General features: G+C 47.0%; 1 long non-coding RNA gene across 1 annotated transcript in view; it reads right to left on the bottom strand.

Moving 5' to 3' along the window:
• Positions 1 to 7,142: 7,142 nt before the first annotated feature.
• LOC144219223 (uncharacterized) overlaps positions 7,143 to 27,332 on the bottom strand; it is a 75,322-nt gene continuing 55,132 nt past the window's right edge. The window contains exons 3-4 of the long non-coding RNA XR_013331345.1: positions 18,789 to 18,952; positions 7,143 to 7,348 (exon numbers count right to left, since the gene is read on the bottom strand). This is a non-coding gene — a long non-coding RNA (uncharacterized LOC144219223). The remainder of the gene's footprint in view (positions 7,349 to 18,788; positions 18,953 to 27,332) is intronic.

Raw genomic sequence — 27,332 nt, 5'->3', positions numbered from 1 at the left:
CTCACACACTACTTTCTGTTACCAGCTGCTGGAGCCTCTTGGGTTTTTGGCTTCCCTAGCTAGATTAGATATTCTCTGAGAGCAGGGATTACATCTTCTTTGTAAATACTACTCTCCCTCGCCCCATCCCCAATTCTCCCCCCAGCATCTGCCAAAGCAAGCATGTTAACCAGGGCCCAGCACTCAGTAGTCCCCAGGGAGTTTAGGCTGCTTCATGCTCCCAAGCCTACATATCTTGTCAGAAGGTGAACCTTGGAAATGTGCCTGGTTGTTCTCCGGTAAGTTCGGCAGTCCAAGAAGGCCAAATCTGGGACAGCTGGGGAGAACCTGGGTAGGGTCTGGGAGTGGACAACAGGCCAGTGTAGGCTCTGAGCCATGTGTAATGAGTGCCTGCTACAGAGCCTGGGAGATGAGCCTGGGAGCCCAGTGAGGTGGTCTTGAAAGCTGTCCTCTTTCATAGGGAAAGAACTGAAGGTCAAGGATAGGTCAGTAGCACTGACTCTGAGGAGCCCTGTGGTCATCTTCAGGCCCAGGACTGCCTCCATTGGTCTGGTCACATGTGGGGTGGATTTCCCCAACTTTGCCCCGACCTTCCCCATGTCTCCAAAGCCAGAAGATAATGGCAAGAAGAGGAAAATGAGGGTTTATGGAATGCTGGCCAACCCCCATCAGTCACTGCTTTGATCAGAGCCAGACAACCCTTCTTTTCCTTCCTTTTCTACTCTTGGACTGAGCCTCTGGGCCAGAATCAGCTTCCATTTTAAAATAGATCAGTTTCCATCTTTAAATGCTTGGAGACTTGTAAAAATTACCCAGCTCCCACCTGTCTTGCCTTTAGTCTTCCAAGGTCTTATCAAGAAAAACTGTGAAAGACTATGAAATGGGCAAAGATCCCTGGCATTCTTTCAACAGAATGCCAGGCATTATCTAGACTGTTGCCTGGACTATAGGACCCTTCCTGAGTTATCTGATTCTACAGGGATCTGTGCCTTTTATTGGTGATGACATTGCATCTCTGTAGCAACAGAAGTTCACTTAGGCCTGGCTGATGCTGAGACATGGATTCCTGTTCCAGAGATGCAAAGGAAATGCCAGTTTTGCACCTCTCGGCAAATCCCCTCCTGTATCCCTGATGGCTATATGTCTACGTTTTGGATTCTCCCATGAGCTGGCTGTAACATCTTACTGTTCCCTCATTAACTACTGAGTTAAATGAAGTTGAAGACATGTGTTCATTTTACATTTGCATAAGAGTCATGATGTTACCTTTTAAAAAATTATCCTTGGGGCACCTGGGTGGCTCAGTTGATTGAGTGTCGGACTTTGACTCAGGTCATGATCTCACAATTGCGTGAGTTTGAGCCCTGCATCAGGTTCTGTGCTGACAGTGTGGAGCCTGCTTGGGATTGATTCTCTCTCCCTTTCTCTCTGCCTCTCCCCTGCTCATACTGTTTCTGTCTCTCTCAAAAATAAACTAAAAAAAAAAATTATCCTTTAACAGTTTCTAATATCTGTCTTGTGCTTAAGGTGAAAGAATAGAGAGAGAGAAGTAAAGAAAGGAGGGCAAGGAAGTAGGCAGGGTGGAAGGAGGAGTGGGAAAGGAGAAAAAGGAAAGAAAGGAGAAGCCAAGAGGAATAGGATCAAGGGCAGAGCTGGGCAGGAGAAGGAGGGGAGGGAAGAGCAACGTAATCAAGGAGGAAGCAAAAGAAAAGAATCTTATCCTGCAAACACACAAATGCTCTCTGTCTTCTGGAAGGAAAAGTCTTTATTTTGAGTTAGCTGTGAGAGGCCCTCTCAGTCTCTCAGTCCGAGAGGGAAATTATTTTCTGCCTGTTGTTTCCCAGGTCACCAGTTATATTAAGCCAAGGTCCCTTGGTGGCTGCCATCTATAATTTTTCCACTCCCTACCCTTTTAAGTCAGATCGCAAAATAAGGACATTTTGAAACTTGGACTCTTGGCGATCAGAATGTGTAGAGTGTGGTCCAGGATACTCTCCGGTCTCGTGGAGCTGTCTAGGGTCCTTACTGAGTCCTGCTTAGATCAGCAACAGGAGGGCAAGCAGAGCTGTCAGGTCACACTCCCTTGGGTGCTCAGATCCTTGCCTGGCCCACTGAGACCACACGGTTCCAGGCCTTCCTCAGGCAGCAGGCCATAGCTGCTTCTACAGTGCCCTGTCTGGGGTGAGATGCAGGCTCTTTGACCTGACATGCCCCACTGGCCTGGCATGGATCAGATATATGGAGAGTAAGTTGCCTTCATTCTGAAAAGCCCCTTCACAATATGTCCTTCATCTATCTTTCCAAACTTACGTGCTGCCACACCCACCACACATCCTGCACGCTATCCAGGCCAGTCTCCTTGTCACTCCCTGAACAAGTCAAATATTTTCATGTCTCTGTGTCTTTGCTCTTCCTGTTTTCTGCCTGGAATGCCTTTTCCCTTTCTCCTCTACCTGGTGATGTCATACGTATGCTTTCCTTTTCTTTCCAGGCAGAGTGAATTATTTCTTCCCTTGAGTCTTCATGTGTACTTTATATATATCTGTACTTAGACGCAGTACTCATCACTCTGGTTTGTAATTATTTGCCTGTCTGCCAGTCTGTTCTTCAAGGGCAAGAACCCAGGCTTATTCATGGGTTGCCCTGGTACTTGGCTCAGTACCAGGCTAGCACATTCATTTAGTCATTTCACAAATTTATTGAGCACTGATTACATGCCAGGCTGTTTTCCAGGTGCTGGATAGTGAATGAAACTGATCAAGTTCTCTCTTTTCATGGAGCTTACATTCTTGCTGGGGAGGCAGACAATATGCAAATAAACAATTAACATATCAAGTATTAATAAATGCTAGAAGAAAATCAAGGGGCCTAAGTGCATAGACAGTGATGGAGGGTGCTATTTTAGCCAGGGTGGTCAGGGAAAGCCCCTCTTGATAAGGTGGCATTTAGATAGATACCTGAAGGAAGTGAGGGAGTGGGTCATGTTGGCATCTGGGAAATAGCATCCCTGACAGAGGGAACAACAAGTGCAAAAGTCCTCAGATGGGAGCATGTTTGTGTGTTCAAGGACAGCAGCAAGGGCTAGAGGATGCCAGAGTAGTGTGATGGGAAGAGCTGGAGGAGAGTGGCTCCAAGAAAGAAGTAGGGGGCCAGAACTTAGAACCTTCAGGCCAATGTAGAAAACTTCAGCTTTACTCCAGGAGAGACGGGGAGCCATTGCAGTCCTGTCCCAATGGACATACATACATGGCACCGCTTCTGCTTCAATCGTCTCTTCACTACACTAAATCTACTCAAGTCTTTTTTGAGGAGAGGAGAGACAGACTTCTATTTTAGAGCATTCATGATCTGACATGGCCTCTTGGCTACTCTCTGAAGTATACACAGTCCAGGGTGGGTGCTCAAGAAGGTGACTGATAATGTGGGACTAGATGCAAGAGTGGCCTTGGAGGACTATGTGAGCTTATCTTTGGCTGGACAGTAAGTCTGAGCATCTGCTCCTTTTAATCTATGTTCTCTTCCTCTTTCTTCCTTAGAGAAATGTCCCCACGGATGAAGATTTTCTGTGCCTGGGTACTGAATGAACTTGGAGAAACCAGGCAAAATTTATGAGAAATAAATAGAGATCCTGGCCTGCTAAACTGAAAGATACTAACCTTTTTTTTTTTTTTAAATAATTTTTACTGCCTTTACCAAGGACATTTTTTTCTTTTAACATTTATTTATTTTTGAGAGACAGAGTGTGAGCACGGAAGGTACAGAGAAAGAAGGAGACACATAGTCGGAAGCAAGCTCCAGGCTCTGAGCTGTCAGCACAGAGTCGGATGTGGGGCTCGAACTCACGAACTGCAAGATCATGACCTGAGTTGAAGTCAGCAGCTTAACCAACTGAGCCACCCAGGCGCCCCTGAGAGATACTAACCTTGCCCATAAGACTCACCAAATAAGTCAAGGGTGACTTTTTGGAGGAGGGAGGCCCAATCTAGGAATTAATAAAAGGCAAAGCATGGCGAGAGAAACTAGCCACTCCAGCATGCCTGCAGTATGACTGTTGGCTCCCAGTTACCTTTAGGAGGCCGGAGCATAGGAGGGCTAATGAAAGCCTGTCTGAGAGAAGGAATGAGGAGGCTTTGACCACCTACTGCTTCCAGGCCCCTTCCCAGGCACGTGTGGAATATCCTCACTGCTAAAATATCCACTGAATGTTGAAGAAGTGGCCTCTCTACCCCTCCATGCTCTCTCTCCAAACGGCGGAATCTCTAATGGTGGCATTTCAGGCACCAGAGAAGGTGCTAGCGAAGGGATTTCTGGGAGCGCCTCTATNGGGGGGGGGGAAAAAAAAAAAAAAAAAAAAAAAAAAAAAAAAAAAGCTGCTATTTCCACCTCCTTTCTCCCGGAAAGGAACTCGGACACCGGAACGGGTAGAAAGTGGCCCAAACTGGCGGAGCGGTTCAAGGGCGTGCCCGCCGCCAGGAGGAATCGCCGCGCCCAGGGGCGACGGCGCCGTGTGCAGTGGAGGTCGGCGCTCGGCAGAGGGCGCAGAGGAACTGCGCCGTCTGCCAGTAGCCCAGGCTCCGCGGCCTTCGGACACCCTCCTCCCACCCGGGCGCCTCCGCGCCCCACCGCCGAATCGCTGGCTCAGCCTCCGCGTGTGTGTGGGCACCTTCAGGAAGCACCTTCCTAGGCCATCCGCAGCCATCATCTGCCCCCTTATCCGGCGCAGCCCATTTTCCGGCCAACCTGGTCTACAGGCAGTCCCGGACGCGCCACACCCTCCACAGGCCAACCCTCTCCTCCCGAAGTTCCTTCCTTTCCAGGTGTGGCCGGCGGGGGAGGAGGGTGGTCGGGGAGGGGCGTGGTCGGGAGAACACGCGCCTGGGACCTCGACCGTGAGCGTTAGCGGTTTTGTAGAAAGAATCTGCAGGTGAGAGGTCTGAGCGGATTTCACCCTAGGCACTGGCCCTTGGCTCCCTGGCACTTGGGTGAGGGCCTAGAGCCCAGAGCCCCCAGGAAAAGAGGGAAGGCATCTATCTGCAATGTTCGCTTCTGCAGGGCCTGGCAGGTGACAGGGAACATCGATATTAACTGACTGAATAAATGAATGCAATGAAATGAAAGAAATGGAAAGTGGTCTGAGACCCGGGTCTGGCCAGCTCCATGCTGGCACAATACCTCCCAGCAGAGTTTGCCACACTCACCTTGCTCCTTACCTGTCTTCCCAGGAACATCTTCCCACTCCCAGCTTTCCTTTCACTTCCTGCCACTAGTCGAAAGCTTTCCCTAGCTGCCTGATCCCAATCCCTTCCCCGAGCATTCAAAGCTCTGTACAGTCTTGCCCCAACCTACGTACATACGTGGCACAATCTTCTGCTTGAACCTGCTCTCCAACTACACTAAATCTACACAAACTGGAGTATAACTTGAACTGGCCTTCCTCTGGGGAGCTGGCCACCTCCTTTTACCCTATCAGCAACACCTGCTCCCTTGCCTGCAAATCTTTCTCTTCCTTCAAGGTCCAGCTTCAGATCTCTTTCCCTTTCTTCAGGAAGCATTCCCTGACTTTTTCAGTCCAAAGTAACTTTTCTCAGCTCTGACCTCCTATAGCATACCCTCCTTGGCACTTGATTGGTTATCAGTTACCTATGATGCTTTATCATGTAGTGCTTACATACCTATCTTTTTCTCTCCCACTACATTGTAAACATTTGAAAGGCAGGGTCCAAGTCTTGTTTATCATTGTAACTCCTCCTTCAGTTTATCACACATTTGTTGAGCATCTACTACATACCCGGTATAGAGTCTAGCATATACAGTCCCCCATGATGATGTTGGGGATAAAAGAAGACACATGTGGCTTGAGGAAAAGTAGAGGGTATGGCTTGGAAATGAAGCACTCACTAGGAAAGTCCCAAATGTTTTCCTTTGGTAGCACTCAGCATCCTGGATTAGGAAGCCGTCTCATTCTCTAAGGGAGTGTCTGCCCATTAATGGAGCCACTCACTCATCCATTCCCTCATTCATTCATTCATTCATTTGTTAAATATTTGTTGAGTCCTTACTTTATCCAGGTGACTCATAGGATTGGTCATACTGCAACCCCATAAGGATTGGCTGTGTGTGTGTGTGTGTGTGTGTGTGTGTGTGTATCAGGGAGCTTTTGGCGTGAGTTGCTTCTTTGTCATTTCCTGTTCAGAAGCATAAGTCCCCACTGGAAATGGTCTTGGGAAATCCTAGATTTTTGGGGAGGAGAGGAAGACCGTCAACCCTTCCAGAAGGTAAGGTGCCCAGATTTTGCCTCATAGTTCACTTTGGAACAGCCTACTATGGCAGAGCTGTTCATTTCAAAGTCCTTTCCTTCTGTGATAATTCAAGGCTTTCCAAAGAGCCCTCTGAGGTTAAGTCCATTTGCCAGATGAAAAAGCTGATGCTAGGAAAGGTAACGTTTTCCCAAAGTCACTGAGGTACGGCAGGGCTGAGCCTATTGCAGGTCATTCACATCCTGGTCTCCTGAGCTTCACTGTAGGGGGCTTTGACCTAGATACCTTTAGGACCCTATATGCTAGACTTTATACCTGGGGTGTGTAGGTGCTTAACGTGTTCTATTTATAGATAGGTACACCCAGGGCTACTGAGGAGCCATTCAGAGGACAGGAATCTCTGGCTCTCCATAATGAAGGAGGCAGGTCTCAAACAGGACATTTTAAAATTCAGATCAAAGTGGTGGCCCCCATCACATCTGGCCACTAGCAACTCTCCAGTTCTCACTCAGAAATTTAATGGTAACTAATTACTGAATCCTAACTCCAAATTCTAATCTTAATGCCCCACTACTCCTTTAAATTATTCATTCCCGGGGCGCCTGGGTGGCTTAGTCGGTTAAGCGTCCGACTTTCGCTTAGGTCATGATCTCGCGGTTTGTGGGTTCGAGCCCCGCGTCGGGCTCTGTGCTGACTGCCAGCTCAGAGCCTGGAGCCTGTTTCAGAGTCTGTGACTCCCTCTCTCTCTGACCCTCCCCTGCTCACGCTGTCTCTCTCTCTCTCTCTCTCCTAGAAATAAATAAAAAACATTAAAAATAAATAAATAAATAAATATTCATTCCCTAATTTTAACCAGAATACAACAACTCAACACCTCCAAGATCCTGGCAGTCTGATGCTGTCTTTAATATCCTTCATATAGTCCACAGCGGGGCGAAGCCTGCTGCTGTACTAGTGGGGAGCAAGAAGGTCCAAAATGAAGGTGCAAGCAGCCAGGGAGGGACTGGTAACACCATGAATTTGTCTTTGTTATGCAAGTAGCCCCTTTTCCTCTCCAGGTATTCAGGCCTTCATGTTGTCCTCAGGCCCTTCTGGAAGAGGGGAAAAGAAATAGGGTGAGTCGTTTTAGAAATTTTCGAGAGAGGCCTAAAACCATGCTAGGCTTACCAGAAGAGATGAAGCATTAATGGAGGGATTCCAGCCATTCAACAAGCATTATACTAACAAATGAATGTGTCAGAGCACCCTGGCAAGCTGTGATTCAGATACAGTTCCTGCCCTCAGGCATATTGCTCTCTGGAGGCAGTGATTTTTTGGAGCACTGGCCATGTGTTAGGCCACTTGTTATTTACTTTTCCATGTCACATTTTGTTTAATTGCTACAACCTATGGAAAAGGAACTATTATTCCATTTTATAGATGAAATAGCTGAGGCTCCGCACTAGTAAAGGGCAAAGTCAGAGACTTAAATGCTAAATCCCTTTTCCTGCATTGCCTTTGGGCGGGGCAGGGGAGGGAAGTTTTCCAGTAACTGACATTTGTTCCTGAGTCAAGTCGCCTCCAGCACCACCCTAGTCCCAGGCCGCAAGGTGGAGTCAGGGGATTGGGTCAGATTCTCTCCAAGGCTCCTCCCACTCGTGTGACGCTAAGCCTATCAGATCGCAGGCTTTGGGGGCGGGGCCAGAGGCTGTTAGAATGATCGCTTGCTGTCAGCAGTAGGTCAGAGCCCAGGCTTCAGGAGTCCTCTGTGTTGGCTGCAGTCTTTTCCTTGGTGTCTGGCTCTACCTGTTTCCCTGTTGACTACCAGGATTCCAAGCCACTGGACAATCATGGCCTACTCTTGCTTCCCATTAAAGTCAAGGTCAGACTAACTTTGTCCCTAAAGCACCAAGCCCTGCCTTATAGGAAGCACCTCTGCTTCCACTTTATGATCATCATAAAATAATGCTATTTAGTTAATTGGTATTTCAGGCAATTACTTTGCCTGGCCTTGTAGAGAATGACCCCTGGCCTTAAGGTGTTTACAACGTGGTTATAAAAAAATATGAACTAATAAATAAGAGTACTGTAATAATAGATCACATTCATAGAACACTAACTGCATGCCATGTGCTATAGCTTTAAATAAAGACTAGCTCATGTAATGCATAGCCACACATCACAGTAACTTTCCCCCTGCAACATATAACAGAGGTGGGAAAAGCTAGGGGAATGGCATCAGAAGAACTTACATTCAAGTTTAAATCCTGTCCAATGCTAGTTGAATGATGCTTGGAGATTACTTAACCAGTATAAGCCTCAATTTTCATATCTACTGAATGGTAGTGTTTTATACTCTATTGGTAAAGAGCTATTTGTGAAGGCTAACTGGCATAATGCTTATGAAATTCCTAGCATGGTGTCTGGGATAGAGTAAGTGCTTAGGTGTTTATTCATTCATTTTATAAATATTTACTGAGTGTCAGGCACAGTTCTAGGCACTAGCAGTAAAAAAGTGAACAAAACACAAAGCCCACTTACTTGCTATGGTTTACTGAATCTTGGTTTCTTCTTTTCTGCCTGTGTATTTCTATTTAGTTTCTTATTGATTAGCTCATTTTAAGTAGATGTATTTATTTATTTCATCTTTGCATCATCTTGGTCAAATAGGGATAAAAGAGAATTAACTCCATGTGATGGATGGAGAAACAGAGGCCTAGAGAGATGAGATGATTTATACAATACATCTGTAACAAAAGCTTAACCACAGATTGGTCTCCTGTTTCCTAGCATGGTATCCTTTAGGAATTCTCTCTTTTAACATGTATTCCAGGCAGACCTATATCTTTGGCGAGGGGGGAAGGGAAGGGGTGGTGGCGGTGGTGGTGAGCCTTCCAGAGAAAGTAACTGCAGAGAGCTCACTGTTGGAGGTTCTACCCCTCCCACCCTCAGGCTCTGTCTGAGGCTCTGTCTCTTCACCTCAGGGTGAAGTAGAGTGCTGAGCACTAGGGCATTAGGGCCGAGCCCTCCACCAACACAGACAGATTGGGCCATTATGATAGGGAAGAACAGGTGGAGAAAGAGGTAAGTGGTGATGGAGCACCTGCTACCCCCAGCCCACCTAGCACCTAGCCCACTTTGGTTCTTTGCTGCTGACACTCCTCCCATCCCTTTTTGCAAACTCACTGAGTTGACGCGTGAGGATCCAGTGGGATTCCTGTGCAGAGTGGGAAAAGCACTATGAGTTGATTGGGTGTACAGGGTAAGTACAGGGTAAGTAGTTAAGAAAACTTGTATTTAGTAAAGCTGGTCTTCAAATGTATTAATATGCAGCAAAATTTATCCTAAGAAAAAGTCAAAAGAGTGGGCAAGATGATATACAAGCTTCTTCATTCATGGAAGAGCTACTTAGGATTGCAAAACATTGGCAATAAGTCCAACAAGAGGGGGCTCATTGAGTGAAACCATGGCTTTCTCTACTCTGGAATATTAGGTAGCCATGAACAGTTTTACTACAAAATATATTTCCTGACCTGGGAAAATGACCATGATATATATATTTTTAAGTTTATTTATGGGGGGGAGGGGCTAGAGAGGTGGGGGAAGAGGGGGGAGAGAAAATCCCAAGCAGGCTCTGCACAATCAGTGCAGAGCCTGATTCGGGGCTTGAACCCATGAGCCAAAAGGTCATGACCTGAGCCAAAGCTGGACACTTAACTGACTGAACCACCCAGGCACCCCACCATGATATATTTCTAAAAGGTAAGAAGCAGGCCAGAATATCACAGAGAGCGTCCAGGAAGAGGGGGCCAGGTCCAGCTCTCTTTGTCACCAAAGAAAGCCTGGCCTGATTTGTTTGTAGAGCCACATCTCAACAACCTGTAAGAGGTCCATCTTCTATAAAGGGTTTCAGAAACCAGTTTCAGATTCTCCTTCCTTCCCCCTGCCTTTTTATTTTGTAACCTTAATCCTTGATGTTTCCTAAAGTCCAGTAGGAGAAAGATCACATGAAAATCGTGTTATTTACTCTCAGTCTCAGCCAGGGCCTTTGCACAAGCTGTTCCAACTGAAAGAGCTCATCAGAGAGCACATATCCCTCTACACACACACACACACACACGCACACACACACACGCACACACACACACGCACTCTCCTCCCAGCTCTCAACTCAGTCATCACTTCATCTGGGCCATCTTCCTTGCCTTGACTTCCCTAACTGATCACTTTCCTCTCTGATACATCCTCACAGCACCACGTACTTCCTTCTCCTTTGTTTATATTTACTGTAATTATTTGGGGAGTGTCCTTCTCCATCTATGCTGTCTCCCTCCATGACAACAAGGATGGTGGCTATAGATGCTCTCCACCCCCTTTCCCACTCAGCATGATTCTTGCCACAGACTTTCAATAGATGTTGGATGCATAGATAGATGAACAACAATGATGGAGGGACAGATGAGGCTGCAGGATCTAACCAGCAGGAGGGGAGTGACTACAGCAGATGTCTCCAGGGCAGGATGGGCTAGCTCTCTATACTTAGGATTAAGTGGCAGCCTTTAGTGCAATTTCAGGGTCACTAGGACAGCCCTCTGGACCTGCACTCCAGTGCCTGATATCCCTTTTACACAAGGAGACAAAGCCTTTTGTTCCTTACAGTGTACAGAGCTCAGGCATGAATCCCACATTCCTGGAGAGGAGAGAGGTGCTCGGTGGCTTACTTACATTCACGCTAAGGGGTAAATGACTAATAGAGTCTTTCCTAAGAGCAAATTGTGATGGGACGTGATGTGTGGAGGAGGGGAGAGAAAATTAGGGAGCTAGGCTAGGGCCCAAAATGGGGAAAGGACACAGAAAAAGGAGCCTGATGCCAACCTTGACCCACACTGTATTTTGCCTTCGCTGCATGCAGCCCAGTCCTACTGGGTATTAACAGCCTTTTTGGTAAATCGGGTTCTGCAAATATTTGACGTCTGGAAAACTTTCAACAAAGATGGCGTTCAGAAGGCTGGCTCGGAGGCCCCAGGATGACAACCTAATTATGTTCCTTTTAATAGCTCCTTCCCAAGTGCTCAGTCAGGGACATCTGCTCTGCCGCGGTTGCACCTTCAGGGAGGAATATTTTTAACACCATGATGCCACAAAAGGAAACTTCTGAAGGCTGGATGAAAATGGCCTCTGCATTCACAGTGCCTCAGTGCCCAGGTAGGCAGGGCCTAATGCTCTCCCCTTTCCCCACCTCCACCCACTAAAACAGGGCCAGGCTCTTTTTCACAAGGAGAGGAGGTGTTGGCTTACTAGGAAGTGGTTGTTGTGGTGTGTGTGTGTGTGTGTGTGTGTGTGTGTGTATGTGTGTGTTTTAAATATTCCTTTTTCAGATTTCACAGAAGTATGTTTGATGCACCAGGCCACCTCACCCAGCTTCCATATAAGTGGGGTGTCAATAATAACAACCAAGAACACAGCAAATCCTCTGATGCCAGCCCTCCCTGCATGGTACTGGGCCCTGTCACTGCTTCGGCCAGTTAATTGTTCTTAGTTCACACCTCAGCTGAGGATCCTCCCCCAATACAGATGCTAGTTATGTCAGAGAAAGGAAAGGGGGAGAAAAATAAGAAAGGGAAGGATTTCTGTGGTTTGTTTACTAGACGACTAGCTTGCTGGGAAGGCCACAGGCTAAAGATGATGTGTCTTGAGGTTCCTGGGATCAATGAGAAAAGTGCAAGGAGCCCAGGAGATGATCTACTCTAAATTCTAGACTCCTTTTCTTCAGACAAGTTACCTGAGGCCCTGAGAGGTAAACAGACTTGGGTAAGGAATTAGCTTTGATGTTTGGGTTGGCTCTCCTGTTTTTAGCCCAGGGTTTATTTTGATGAGGGCTGCTCTATTAGTTAACCAAATCACATTGGTAGACTCTTGATTGAAGCATGGCCTCTTTAATGAGGAAGGCAGTTCTCTTTGATGGAGGGACACTGTGGAGCAAGGAGGAGAAAGGGGTTGTCCTTCTGCCAGCCAGATCACCTGGCCTGCCCTGGGCTAGACACTCATGCTAGAAGGAGCTGCTGGGCAGATGAAGGTTGTTCTGTGCTGTGTTTGTACTCATATTTACAACCCACAAATTGTTTAAGGGTGACTGCTTTTTTTTCATTAGACATTCAAGTGCATCTTAAAGGTGTTTATACTGACTTCAAGTCCCTTCTGTGAAGACAGAAGAAGCAGCATTTCCACATAAGCACCAAGGAAGGCCACATGGAGTGGAGGCTGAAAGGTGCCGCTCTACTCCCTTAGCTAGAGATCTTCATTTCCCAGCTGAGTCCCAGGCCACCTGGCTCAGTGGGGCTCTTTCACTGCCCACTGAACTTTTGTTGCCTCTTCTCTTCAGCTCTCACTTGACCACCATAGACCTCTCTGGGCCCCTTACTTTTCAATTTCAGCCTCTGTTGCCAACCAGCTGCCCATTCTTTGGGTCCTTATGCAAATTCTGGAGAGGGAATGTGATTAACTCAACTTCCCTTTGGCTCCAGATGTTTTCCCTTTAGGGTGCCCAGTGTCTAGATGCACTGGTCTTGGGTCAGCGGGAGCTTCAGGGACAAGCCTTGTGCACTCAGCATAAGAATGAGCCTGTAGCTTGCCCAAGGGAGCTCTGGGGCCTGAGGGGCATCGCACTGCCTGGCCCGAGCAGTACTCACCATGCTGGAGGTGCAGTGTCGGAAAGACTGAGGGATCCCTATAGTACAGCAAAGGCAAGACAAGACCTTGGTGATAGGGCCTAGCAGTAGCTCCTAAAACTGAAGAAACAACTAAGAAACCATGATGGAAAAAATCTAGGGGGTGCATGTGGAGTATTGGGGAAGAGCAGGTGTACAGTGTGTAGTAAGGTTGGTGTGTACAGTGAACTTGCCTTATTTACAACTTTGATCAAGACCTTGACACATATAATCAAATACTGTGACCACGACTCCGACTACTACTACCGTCACTATCACCACTCCTACTCCTACTCCTCGCTAACACATACTCCATGCCCGACACTGTTCTAAGCACCTTCCAAATGTTAACTCCTCCAATCCTTAGAATGCCTTCTGAGTAAGTACCATTCCCATTTTTCCTACGCAGAAACTAAGACTCAGAGAGATTATGTGGCACCAAGGTTATACAGCTAATAAGTGGAAGAGCTGGGATTATAACCTGGGAAGCATGTGTTTTTAATGACTTTGCTACATTGCCTCCCCGATAGAAGCAGGTGGCCACCTCCACTATGCTGTTTGAGAGGTACCATTTGGTCCTAACTACCCAAGAATGTCTCCCTCAGTTCTGTCATGCTTGCCCTCTCCCTTCCGGTTCAGAAACTCCTGCTTTTAGTCACTAATAGAGTGGAAGATATGGTAACCTCAGAAGAGCCCTTTGCCCTCTCCCATTAGACCTTTGGTTTAAGCAGATGAACAATGAGCATGGTGATTTCACTCTTAGGAGTTAGTTATCAAAGTCTGGTGGTTAAAGGAAGTGGCAAAAGTGGAGATCCGGGGTTAACCTTGAACTCAGGCAGAGAAAGAAACCCATAAATGGTTTATTGTACTGAGAAACCTCAGGGAAGAAACCCTCCACCCCAATACCTACATTCCATCATTATAGGTCTAGAGCAGTGATGATCTGCAGAACTTGCGATGACAACAAAAATGTCCTATATTTGGGCTGTCCAATTTGGTAGCTCCTAGCCACAGTGGCCATTGAGCACTTGAAATTTCACTAGTATAACTGAAGAACTAAATTTTTTATTTTAAGTAACTTAGGTCTAAATTTAATTAAAAACATTAAAAAAAATTTTTTTAAATGTTTTATTTGTTTCTGAGAGAGCGAGAGGCAGCATGAGCAGGGGAGGGTCAGAGAGAGAGGGAGACACAGAATCCGAAACAGGCTCCAGGCTCTCAGCTAGCTATCAGCACAGAGCCCGACGCGGGGCTCGAACCCACGAACTGTTAGATCATGACCTGAGCTGAAGTCGGTCACTTAACTGACCAAGCCACCCAGGAGCCCTATTAAAAACGTTTTTTAATGTTTATTCGTTTTTGAGAGAGAGAAACAGAGCATGAAGGGGGGAAGGGCAGAAAGATAGAGGGAGACACAGAATCTGAAGTAGGCTCCAGGCTCTGAGCTGTCAGCACAGAACCTGACACAGGGCTCAAACCCATGAACCTTAAGATCATGACCTGAGCTGGTCAGACGCTTAACTGACTTAGCCACCCAAGCGCCCCAAATTAGATCTAAATTTAAATGCCACATCTGGTTAGTGGCTATCATAATGGGTAGGGTAGTTCTTGAGGCCTCCTTGAGAATATACATCCTGCTGGGAGGCTCAGACCTTAAGCATTTCTCTGCCAAAACTTTAGTGCAGGGAGTGCAAGCTAGGGATAAGGGTGTCAGGCTGGTGCATTTCATTTGGCCAGTATTAGGCTTTGGAATCTTTAATTCAAATGTCTTCAGCCAGGCAGGCATCTCCAGCCTCCATTTCCCTTAGTTTCACTCCAGGGCCAAGTCACACACATTGCCACCTCTGAAGGAGTTTGGCTGCAACCCCAGCCTTGGTAAAAGCCTTCAGTGATTTCCAATGTTATTTCGTTTGCTGCTAAGGGCAGCCCCAGGAAAGAGGTAGGGTTGAGACTGTTATGCCCATTTTATGGGTAAGAGAATGAAGCCAGCTCCACCTTTGTTGTCTCATTTGAATAGACACTGGAAACTTACATCTGGGGGGTGACGTGGCCCTTGCTGAGGAGCCATGCCCTGCCCTAGCTGCTGGCACTCACAGCCTTCAGAATGCTTCTTCCCCTGCACTCCATTCTTGTTTGCATTCAAACATCATCTTGATTCATTTTTAGTGCAATCCAGCTGCCATTCTAAGCCTTACTTAATACACTGCTTCCACTCATTTCCACTGCCTGCCTGCCTGGACTTAATTCCTTCAGAGTCAAGCACAGCTGGGGTCTATCAGCAGACACATCTGGGTGAACAGGGAGGGAAAGAATTCCACCTTCCAACTACCACCAGCCCAAGCCTGCTCCCCATGGCTTCTGTCTATGTGGAACCTGATCTTAGTCCCATCCCAGTTTTCCACCGGCATCACCCTGCTTATCTACTGGATTCTGGAATTTAACACCTGCTTGACCCATGCCCTGTTTCTGAATGACTGCCTCTGCCTCTCTCAGCCACCTATCAGGGCTCCCACTCAAGTTTCCTGCCTCCCTGAGCAACCCCACACTGAACTCTGTCTGTCCCCAGTCTCTCCTACTGCTTACTTTCCCTTTCTCTGGTGACTACATGTTTATAGTACTGTACGATAGTGGCTGAGGGAAGAGACCTGCCTGCAATCAGGAGGTACAGGTTGTATGGCAAGTATTTTGACCTTCTGGAATCTCCCATTTCTAAAACTGGGATTTTTCAGGGTTTGGACCAGATTAGTGGTCCAGACTAGTTAGAATAGATTAGATTTTTTGAACTGTTTTACTTGGAGGGTTCCTAAAAGACTGCTTTGCTACATGGAAGCAGGGGACGGAGGGGAGCCAAGTGGATAGGAACTTGAGGATTTCTTCTATCCTCTCCAACCAGAGAACCCACTTTGATGTGATTAATGGACCTGGGTTCTGAAATGCTGCACAGAGAGAGAAAGAGAGATTGAAAACTCCAGATTATCCATAAATAGATGATTCAAAAAACCTCTTACAGCTCTAACAAGGTGGAGGCAAAGTCTTTTCTCCCCAGGGAGTTATAGGACCTTGGGGGCAGTTTGTGTGTAGACAACTCAATAGGAGCCCAGTCAGTGCCTGTGCAGTGGACACTGTCTTGTTCTCTTCTGTGGTGTTCCATGTGTATCTCCTCTCAACAGCCAGAATGAAAGGCCTTACTCTTATACTTCTTGAGAATTCTCCAGAGAGCTCCTAGCACAGGGACTGCAGTCTGGCCTCAAACCATTTTCCTAAATGAATGATCAGGGCACCTGGGTGGGTGGTGGGAGGGGTGGTGTGGGGACCAAAACTCTCGGTGTGAGTCCCACCTCCTTTACTGCCTCCATGGTCTCTGACAGGGGACTTCAGTCCCTCTGAGTCTCAGATTTCTCAGCAAGGTAATACTGCTTATGATCTGTTTATTACTTTTCAGTCAGACCTTATATCTAGACCCCTCCCTCTTGCCCTGAGGTATTGTACTCTTCCCAGTGTGGGAGATCAGGAGGGATATATTAATTGTTTCTACAGAGTCCACTTTCCCAAGGTAGAAACCACAACTGAAAGGTTCAGAGTTGAGTTGTGAGAAGCAATAGCTTGCTAATAAAACCCACAAAGTAAGATGAGTCTTATAAAAACTACCACTGGGTGACAGAGGCCAGAAGAGCTGTTTTAGGAGGGAAGGGAAAAGAAAGAGGTGGTTCACAGAGGGAAGCCATGGGCCCTCTGGGCTGTGACCAGCCCACAGCACATGGAACAAAGCCATGGGACCTGCTTGGCCTCAGAGTCGTCTTCTGATCTCCCAGAACCTATCTCTACGGATTGTGACTGGTGTAGATCCAGCATGTCCTGGTGGACAAAATAATGAAGTCAGCAAGGTTTGTCCTCAGTATTACTCCTTGAGTTTCTCTGCTCCCTCCCATTTTCCCATCTCCAGATGCCCAGAGCCTCTGGAACAAGAAAGAAGGAAAACCCAGGGACAAGAAAGAAAGAGTGTGTTGGAGTAGCACACCCCTCTGGCAATGGTGGGGACCAAATGTGAGACTTCTCTTAGAGGGGGCTATGTCTCCAGGGAATCTTGGAGAGGGGAACTCCCAAGCCAGAGGCCATGTATGACCCACAGATGTTTGTGGTTTTGGTGAACATCATGGTAACCTCAAGAGTTTTATAAAAAACCAACAACAACAAAAACAAAACAAAACCAAAAACAAAAAAAATGAAGATTTTATATAAAAATTTAGATTTCTGGCTTCTTTTAGAAAATGGGAAGAACTGAAAGTACTGGCCACACATTCCCACTGAATGAGAACTGGTTGAGCTAAGCAGCTGTTGCCCTCTTTAAAGGAAACCTTTGCTCGCTGCTTTGCTGCAGGCCCTACCAGTCCCTATTGCCCCCTGTTGTTATGTCTGGCCTCCTCCTTCCATTTATGCCACTGCCTGGCTCCTGTGACCTTTGACCTCATCCAAAGAAGTTACACAGTAATAGGGGCACAGAGAACCATGAAGGCAATATTTCTGGGCAGAGGAACAGCTCCTTGTTTTTAACACTGTTCCATTTGGGAGCCACCCATCCTGGAAGAAGTGATTCCTGCTACACAGCCTCGTGTGGAGCATTAGACTGCCAAAGGATTTGGAAAAAAGTTCGTAAAGGTCTGCCAGCTCCCTGCCCCCACAGCCTGTGCTCTCCAGCATCAACAGCTGCCCATTTCATCCTCATCACCAGTGAGTTCAGGCCCTGATTGCTCATTCTCTGTGACCTAGGATAGAGTCAACTTTGTGTCTGAGCCCAGCCTGACCTTACAGTCTGTCCCATTATTAGAAGCCCTTTGGTCTGTGCCAGCTGATCACCAAGTCTGGGGCTGCCCCTTACCTGGGTGCCTGCACGCTTCCAGCCCTGCAGTGCTCTGGGGACTGAGTTCTGCCCTGCCTTCCCAGGCAAGGTCTTTGTGGCGGAATCCTATCCCTAGAACACCCGCTGTTGCTGCCAGAGTCCTTGAGCCACAGGGCTTCCGTCCTTCTTCCACCTCTGCTCTTCTCAGAGGCCGACCTGCCCTAACCTCTTAGGACAAGCCTCATCTTGTTGCCTGCCCAGCCCTGTGCATGATGCTACCAACACAGGCAAACTTTGTCCAGGGAGTGGGCTTCATGTGGGATTTTGGCTCCCACTGGCCCCCTCAGCCAGGCAGCTTTGTGCACAACTGCACAATGATTCTGAATAGGTCCTCTGGCTCCAGCCATTGATGTTTGGCCTCATCCTCCCACTGATCCGGCTTCCTTTCTGATACTTATCCTCCTGTCCCTCAGCATTTCCTCTCCTTCCTTGTCTGACACCTAAGCCTTGGGGAAACAACTGATCAATATAATAATAATTTACATATTGAGATTTTGCTTGAGGCCATGTGCTAAGCAGTGCACATGTGTTATTATACTGGATTCTTACAACCACCATGCTATCCCCATTTGCTGGCTGAGAAAACTGAGGCACAGAGAGATTGAGGAATTTCCCCAAGGGCCAGCAAAAATAGGTGACAAAACCAGGATTCAAGCCTGCATCTGTCTGTTGTCACAGCTCAAGCTTTTAACCACTCAACTTTGTTCAAATCAAAGAAAGCTAGAAGAGAGGCTCAGAGAAGCCAATACTTTGCCTAAGATCACAGAGTTTAGTGGTAGAACTCAAATTCAAACTCAGGTAGGTATTCTGTCACCAAGTCCAGAGTTCCTTCACCTGTCACTGGAACTCTTAGGCTGCCTCTTTCACTGTTCTGTTTGGGTCTCAGCTCCCGGCATATGATGGGGCACAGGAGGCACTCAGAAAACACTTGCAAACTGAAGGACTTACCTCATCTCATTTCATATGCCTCGCTGGAGCTGTTCTCTCAGAGACTCCTAATTGCTTTGATATCACCCAGGATGGCCTTGCCCACAGACAAGTTTGATCTTAGCTCAAACTCCATCCTCAAAAATCTTGGAGGACCTGGAATTCCACCATGGAATACAATTTTCCTAGAAGGGGGACAGAAGATTATAAGGGATTGAATTTAAAGTCCTAATATTTCAGGATCAATGAGTTTCTCAGAAAGTTTTCTAAGAGAACCTGCGGAGTATTGGAAACTAATGTTCTGATTTAGGGTAGGTTGGGAGAGGATATAGGGCCAAATCTAGTACAACAGGGTATGAAGACTAATTCTACTTAAAGTGGTTTTTCAAAGATCAGAGCCTTTTGATCCTGCTTCCTTGAACTCCCTATCTCTGGGTTTGACCTTGTCTTTGGGCCCTACAGGCCTCTGGTCCAGGTCCTTCTTCCCAGCTGAGGAGGTTAGCTCGGATACCCCTGGGGAGAACTTGGGGACAGGCAGGGCCCTAGGATAGAGTCAGCAGAAATGCCAGCTTCACAAAGCAGAGCTTCACACCTGTCCCCTTCCGGCAGTCCTATGCCTGGCCACTGCCCCTGGAAATAGTCCTGCCAAGCAGCTTGGCGTGTTAGCAGCTCTAATGGACAGTAAACTTTGTGCAAGCCTGTAAGAGCTTTGGATTCCTAAGCTGCCTGGTGAAAATAGGTTTCTTAGAGGCCTGTGCCAGACTTAGTTCCTGCAGCGTGGTTGGGATTAAGGACTTCCAGAACCTTCACTCAATTCAATTTAAATGAGCAAAGATTTACTTAGCTGCCAGCACAGTTTCTGGAGACCAGTGCACAGGACTCCACTAACCCTTCTCCTATTCCAGTCCTTTTTTACATTCTGCTAGCAGCTCAATTTTTTAAAAACTTTTCTTTTTTTTTAATTTTTACAGTTTTTATTTATTTATTTTGAGAAAGAGAGAGAGAGCAAGAGCAAGCATGCAGGGGAGGGGCAGGAGTGGGGGAAAGAGAATCCCAAGCAGGCTCTTTGCTGTCAGCTCCATTGCATGAACCCAGAGGTCATGACCTGAGCCAAAACCAAGAGGAAGATGCTTAACCGATGGAGCCATCCAGGTGCCTTAGTAGCTGAATTTTCTTAAAGCCAGAATTCCATGTTTCAAGGCTTTTGAGTAAGAGAGACATGAGTTCAAATTCCTCTGCCACTCACTAACTGCGTGACACCCACCATCACTGAGCTTTAGTTTCTCCATCTGTAAAACATCAAGCTCATAGGATTGTACATGAGAATTCAATGAGATTGTGCATGAGCATAGGCTAGGGCCCATCACCCAGAAGGCCATGATCAGTCAATAGTAGCGATCAAACCAATAAGCAAATAAAACTATAAAGCCTCCCAGCTCCTATCAAACATCCCTTTGCCCAGACACCTCCCATAATTCTCTACCACCCACAGGACAAAGTCCTGCCATCTTTACCTGGCTCTCAAGGCCTTCCACATAGAGCCATATTTCAAGTGCTTACTAACTGCATGTGGCTTATGGCTGCCATACTAAACAGTACGGAATAGAACATCTGACGGTTGCAGAACATCTACTGGGAAGCCCTGTTGTAGCTGATACTATCGCTGTGTGGGGGGAGTGGGGGAGCAAGGAGTGTGGGGAGGGGCAGGGTGACTGTTCATCCTGGATGTTTCCATCCTGGTATCTGTTTATTTTATAGGGAACCTGAGCCTGTGGCCTCTCAGGTGTCGGTTCTGATTCCTGATGAAAGGATCTTAGGTGAGGGCCATGGTGTCGTGTTGTCTTGGCCTCTGGCCAGGTTTTCCAGTTGCTTCTAGGTCTCAGCCTCAGCTGTGCTGGGCTGAGAGCACCCACCTCATGGGCTGGGGAGCCATTCAGTCTCTCCTGGGCTCTCTGTTTTCTACCTGCCCAGCTTGTACCTTCCTGCCTTCCTCCTGGCTGGGACTTTCCACTCCCAGCCTCTTGCATTCTGCTAGTACTTCACTTCTCTGACCCTTTAGGGCTCTTTGGCTTCCCTAGGCCCTTTTTCCCACCACCACAGGGTGTGCTCTGAGGAGCTGGGCAATCCCCAGGGGATCACCTCTTTAGGCCCCTCTGGTGTACCCTATTTTGCTTGAATTGTTTCAGGAGGAGTTTGGTCTCTCTGGCTACAATGCCAGTCCCAAAGGGCTGAGCTGTTATCTCCTATTGATTTCCCACAGCACCAAGGAAGAATGAATGAATGAATGAACAAATGAATGAATGGGTTTGACAGGCAGTGAACCCCTTCTGTTTCTACTCACCACCCTCTGCCCTCAAGAGGGACTCTGAGTAAGAACTGTGAGGGATGGTCTTCCAGAAACTCCAGGTAGGAGTCAGCCATAGTGACACTGTCTGTCTGTCTGGGAGAGTGTTGGAGACTAAATGATTTCTTCCTAGGAAGGGTAGTGGGTACTCGGGAGTTTTGGGGGTGGGAAGGCGGATTTTGAGACAGAACTGGAAGAGAAAGGGACAGAAGTGGGGGGCACAGTAGAAATGAGAGAAGTGGGGGTGGGGAAACAGAGGGAAGTGGGAGGGAGAGAGGGAAAGCAGGGCACAAAGAGGGGGAGATCCTTGCCTTGCACATCTCCTGGCCCCTGATGTGGCTGTGCTGATATCTCCAGCACTAATTGCTTCATTTAATAATACTGCTCTATAAAATTTCAGCAGCTGAGAGCAAGTGTAAGGGAAGATGACATAATGCATTAATAATGCAGGCAGCCAATGGAGCTGGGCTCCTGGGGAGCTCCATTAAGGAGCCACTGCTGCCGTCCTCTTCCTCGTACCAGCTACCACTCCGGGCAGGGCAGCGGGTGTCCTTGGGCCTTTGCAGACTGCAGGGTTTCGGAGCTGCGGCCCAGAGGCAGCACCAACAAACAGGAGGCTGGGGCGGCCTTAGCCTTCCCATAAACTCCGGAAAGTACTCCCCCCACATTCTTTGATCTGGACAATTGATGTTTTCTCAATTTTACGTAAGTGCTACGCACGGTTTCAGGACTGCTGCCTTAAATCCCACCCCCACCCCCCACTGCTCCTTCCCGACCACTCAGATTAGCAGCCCTTCCACCACCTCCACCACTGGCTGAAGTTCCTGGGGCAGCTCTCCTGATGGTTTTGTTTTAAATCTCAGTCTCATCTTTCTCTTTGCATCTGCATCTCAGTCTTTTTGTCGCTGTCCCTTAGGGACAGGGAGGCAATCCTCTCTTTCAGGACAAAGAACCTGTCATCCTAAACATGTTCAGCTGGTTTCTCTCAAGTCAGCATCAGCATCACCCCAAGCCCTCTGTAAGTGTCTGCACATGCACAACAGTCTGTCCCCAAAACTGCCAGCAGGCATCCCGATCCTAAAACTGCAGGTCACTACGTGGTTCCATACTGGTGCAAAACCTGCTCTTTTCCCATTGCCTGCAAAAACCAGTCCTGGACCACCCCCAACAAAACCCTCTAATTTGGGGCTTCTCATCCTGGGGTTTATCTAAGAAGATGCTTTAGAGTGCTGCAGAACCCCTGGAAATTATGCAATAATCTCTGTACATATACGCATTTCTCTGATAAAAATGTCTACAACATTTTCCTGTTCTCACATGGGTCCTGAATCCCCTGAACCTCAATAATCCTAAAATCCAGCTCTATCCTTGGGGAGTTAGGTCCTTAGGTAGCAGAGGTATTTAGATGGATCTTTCATTCCATCTCTGCATCTATGGCTCTAAATGAGGCCCTCTGTATCTCACCTGGATTGCTGTAGTCTAAGTTTATGTCAAAGGGGACCATGGGCTAGCAATAAAGAAGGCAAGAAGAAGCCCAACATTCATCTTAGACTCAAGGTAGAACGAAAACTCATGCTTCAAGTCTTAGTATCCAAGTGCAGCCTGGTGCCGCTCTTTCACAGTAGGACTGAAGTTTGTGTTGGCAATTCAGTGTTCTCCAGGGGTGCCTGGGTGGCTCAGTCGGTTAAGCGGCTGACTTCGGCTTAGGTCATGATCTCACGGTTCGTGGGTTCGAGCCCCGTGTCAGGCTCTGTGCTGACAGCTCAGAGCCTGGAGCCTGCTTCAGATTCTGTGTCTCCCTCTCTCTCTGACCCTCCCCTGCTCACACTGTCTTTCTCTCTCTCTCAGAAATAAATAAAACATTAAAAAAAAAAGTGTTCTAAGTGTTCTCCAGAAAAGGCTTCCTTTCCCAGGAAGAAAGGTAGGAGACAAACATGTGTTGGGCACTTTCTATGTGCAAGGTTCTGTCCCAAACAGTCTGGCGTGATCCTGATCACATCCCAGGAAGGCAGATCCTCCAGTCCCACTTCACTGAGGAGGAAACTGAGATTCCAAGAAGTTAAAAAACTTGAGCAGTAGAGTCAAGATGTAAACTGAGGCATTTTTATCATTCAAGTCTAGCACCTTCCATTATACGGAATTGCCTGGCCTTAAACAGTAGCTCTTGGAGGGACATTTCTGGGAGCAAGTCTGGCTAATTCCCACCTCCATGTTCCCATTTCTCACTGCCTGGTCTCCACATGTGTAAGTCCCACCCTCTTAAATCCTACTTCCACCATCAAGCTTTTTCTAGATAGTTTTTCAGTGACCACTTTGTATGGGATGACTGATGTGAGTCGATGTTAACTATACAAAGGGGTGGGCTGCAGTGGACACTATTGATTTTTAGCCAAAATCCATTTTTCCCATTTATTCTTGTCTAACAGATCCTGATTTCTATAGGATATTTATTCCTTTTTCACTCAGTGGAGAGAGACCCATCTCTGCCCCACGAGGGAACTGCAGTTGGTCCAAGCCAGTCACAGAAATGCTACTCCCTCACCAGTGGTCAGCCTAGGAAGGGGCATGTGACCTAGTTCTGGCTTGTGAGATGATGGGAGAGATCGCTGGGAAGCTTTTGGGAAAGAGACATGGGAAGAGACAGCCTCTCCCTCCTCAGTGGGATATTTCCATGCCTGGAACTGCTGTGGGCATCCTGTCACCCACTAGTCAACGGTGCAGAGCAGTAAGAGAAGGACTTCTTGAGCTGCTGTACCAGGCACCATGAGCCTGCCTGCCTCTGAGACTCTGCTATGAGAGATAATAAATTCCCTTGCAGTTAATGCCAATTTGAGTTGACATTTTTTTTTGTTATTACTGACAAAAACCTCATAGCTGATACATTCTCCCTTCTTTAACATACAGTATTTGTACTGTTTGTCTGACACATATCACATCAATTGCCTTGTCATCTCTTTTGTGTTGTCTTGTGTTGTTATTTAACTTTTTTGTGTGTTTATGTCTTGTCTGTGAAGACTACACCAAGCTCTTCCAGCCCACATAGATGTTCTCCCCCTGCCAAATCCATATGTTGAAATCCTAACCCCCATTGTGGTGGTATGTATTTGGGGATGGGGCCTTTGGGAGTGTAGCTCTCCCAAATGGAATTAGTGCTCTCATAAAAGGGATCCTGGAGGGCTCTCGTGCTACTTTGTGAAGACACAGTGAGAAGACTAACACCTATGAACCAGTCTGCAGGTCCTCACCAGACACTTAATCTACTGATCAGTTGATCTGTTGATCCTGGAGTTCTCCAGAACTATGAGAAATAAGTATTTGTTTTTTAAGCCACCCAATCTATGATTTTTGTTACAGCAGCCTGAATGGGGTAAGACACAGTTTTATTGGGCAACCTGGATGTTAATCAAATACCCTCAGGAATAAATCTAGAATGACAGCTGGGAAGAGTAATGAATGGAGATACCTAGAGCTATGCTGTGGTATAGCAGGGGGACCTGCACTAACCTAGGGGTAGGGAATGCGACTCAGAGAAATTGAGATCTGAAGGATCCGGGGAGCAAACTGGGTAAAAACGAAATGGGGAAATGCATTCCAGGTTGTGAAAACAGTAAGACCTGTCCTCTCTGCTCCATCCCTACTACCACTAACCTGATGCAGGCCCCCATCACTTTTCATGTGGAATATTACTGGGTTCCCAGCTTGCAACTGTGTTCCTCTCAAATGCATCTTCTTCCCATCCATGAGAGTTAGTTATGAAAAACCCTTTGGTGGCTTCCACCATCTACCAAGACAAGGCCAATTGCTTTCTTTTTTTTTTTTTTAATTTAAAAAAAAATGTTCATTTATTTTTGAGAGAGAGACAGAGTATGAGCCGGGGGGAGCAGAGAGGGTGGGAGACATAGAATCTGAAGCAGGCTCCAGGCTCTGAGCTGTTAGCACAGAGCCTGATGTGGGGCTGGAACTCACAAACCATGAGATCATGACCTGAACCAAAGTCAGATGCTGAGCCACCCAGGTGCCCCACGGCCAATATCTTTAATAAGGCTCTGCAATGATCTGATCTCTATTTGCTTCTCTATCCTTATTTTCTGGCTCTTCCAACTTCTGAGAACTCCCTACTTGTAGTTTTCAATCATACCAGATCATTGGATCTTTCTATACCGTTCTCTGAGCCTACAACATTCTTCCAACCTTCCTTTGGGTGACTGTCCTGACTCAGCTGGGGCATTGTATCACCTGGATTGGACTCAGTGGCCCCTTCTGTGCTTCTACAGCACTCTGTGCATATGAAAGTGGTCTACTGACATGTGTTCCCCCAACTAGAACTGAGCATGTCCCAGGTAGGGACAATGTCTCCTCTCTCACTGTACCCCTGAGAACTTACTAAAGCCTGGCATACAGCATTCCCTCAGGAAACATTTACTAAGCTGCATTTTAGCACTTACTTACAGTCTGGCATTGATCATATTATATTCCACATGACTGTATTGTATTCCATCAATTGCTTCATGTGTGCTAATTTTGACTCTACACTGAGATTCCAAGTTCCTGGAGGCCAGACTCTATCTTACATTTCTCAGCAGTCTTCATCACCCCAACCTAGAGGATCCACTAAATAAGCATTCAAAAAGTGCTCAATTAATGAAGGGATGAATGTGTAAATGGATGGATAGCATTAAATAAATAATTAATGTTTTCCTTCTACCTTTCCAGTTGGAAAATTATGAGTGAATCCTCCTCTTGTTGCATCCTTGTGGGCAGGGCTCAGGAGAAAAGGCTTCCTAGAAACATGAGTGTTCATGGGGAATTCTCCAAGCCTTTACCTTCCCAGCTAATCCCTGATAGCTTTATTGCCAAAGCTGGCTTCACCCTCCTAGCTGAGGGGACTGGAGGAGGGGAGATACCAAAGGTTCCAAGCCACATGTGGCCCTGAACTTTCCAGACTGGAGCCCTACCACTCCCTCCTCCCTGGCTACACTGCTTGGTGGCTAAGTAACTCATAGATTAAGGCCCAGGAACTCAGGTCCTTCTCTTCTCCTACTGTGGTTACTTCCTCTGGCCCAGGAGACTGGATGTGCTCCTGCTAATGGTCTGGAGGTGCTCTCTCCTGCTGGCCCAGACTTCCAGGAGGTCTTGAGAGGGACAAAAGTCTGGAGAAGTTGGGAAACACTGAGCAGGCCTATGCCTAAGGTAGACCAGATGACAGCCAGCAAGTTGTACTGAGGATTCTCTAAGTGGGCTTCATAGCCCAGAGTCTCCCCAGGAGACAGTCTAAGAGGAAGAGTAGAGGAAGGAAGAACTGAGTCTCCTGTGATGTGTCCCCTTAAAAACTGATCTGCCAAGGCTATTTGCAGATGCAAGTGAGGCCTTGCCTGCTACTGGACATGGAGCTTGACAAAGGGCCCAGAGTTGTACCCAGATTTGCCTGTGCTTGAAGGTCAGCTGACTCTGAGTGTGACCTGGGCTGCTCCTGTCTCTGAGCCTCCGAGTGTTACAGAGAAACAGGATCAGCTATGTAACTTGTGGGGTCCAGTGCAAAATGAAACAGTGGGGTCCCTTGTTCAAAAGTTTTAAGAATTCTAAGATGATAAGAGAACTTTAAAGCAAGCAGAGTATCCATTGATGCACTAGGATGTGTGTGACTGTACAGACTGCTTCTGTTTGAGGCAGGCTCCAGGACTGGGAGCCTAGGTTGGAGGTTACAAGGCTAAGAAAACTCAAAGTGGCTGTTAGTCCCAGTGCCTTTTGGTTTAAATTAAGGCGCCTAGGAAGTTGCTTCTAGAATAGAATTCACCTCACTACCAAGAAAGAGGGAACACATTACTCCCTTAGTGACTAAGAGTCTACAAAATTTTGGCAAATGAGCCTTCAAAGAAGGTAATTCAGAGCCAATATGGAGATTTTTAAAAGGACTTGAACAGTAGGGCTTTATTTAAATGGAAAAATATACTCTAACTTGAATAGAAGGACTCAATTTTGCAAAAGTGAAAATTTTCCCCTAAATGAATCTGTTAATTCAATGTTGGTCCAATCAAATATCAACAGGATAATCTTTGTTTTAAATTTGGCAAAATGGTATTAAGATTGATGTGGAAAAATAAACATGGGAGGAGAACCAGGAAATTAAAAAAAAAACTAAAATAAGAGGATAGGAGCTCAGACATTATAACACATTTTCAAGAGCACATAAAGGGGCCCCTGGGGCCCCCTTCAGCTCAAGC

This window comes from Crocuta crocuta, unplaced genomic scaffold, assembly GCF_008692635.1.
Source record: "Crocuta crocuta isolate KB4526 unplaced genomic scaffold, BGI_CrCroc_1.0 scaffold118, whole genome shotgun sequence".
Classification (NCBI taxonomy): domain Eukaryota; kingdom Metazoa; phylum Chordata; class Mammalia; order Carnivora; family Hyaenidae; genus Crocuta; species Crocuta crocuta.
This window is presented reverse-complemented; position numbering and strand designations above follow the sequence as displayed.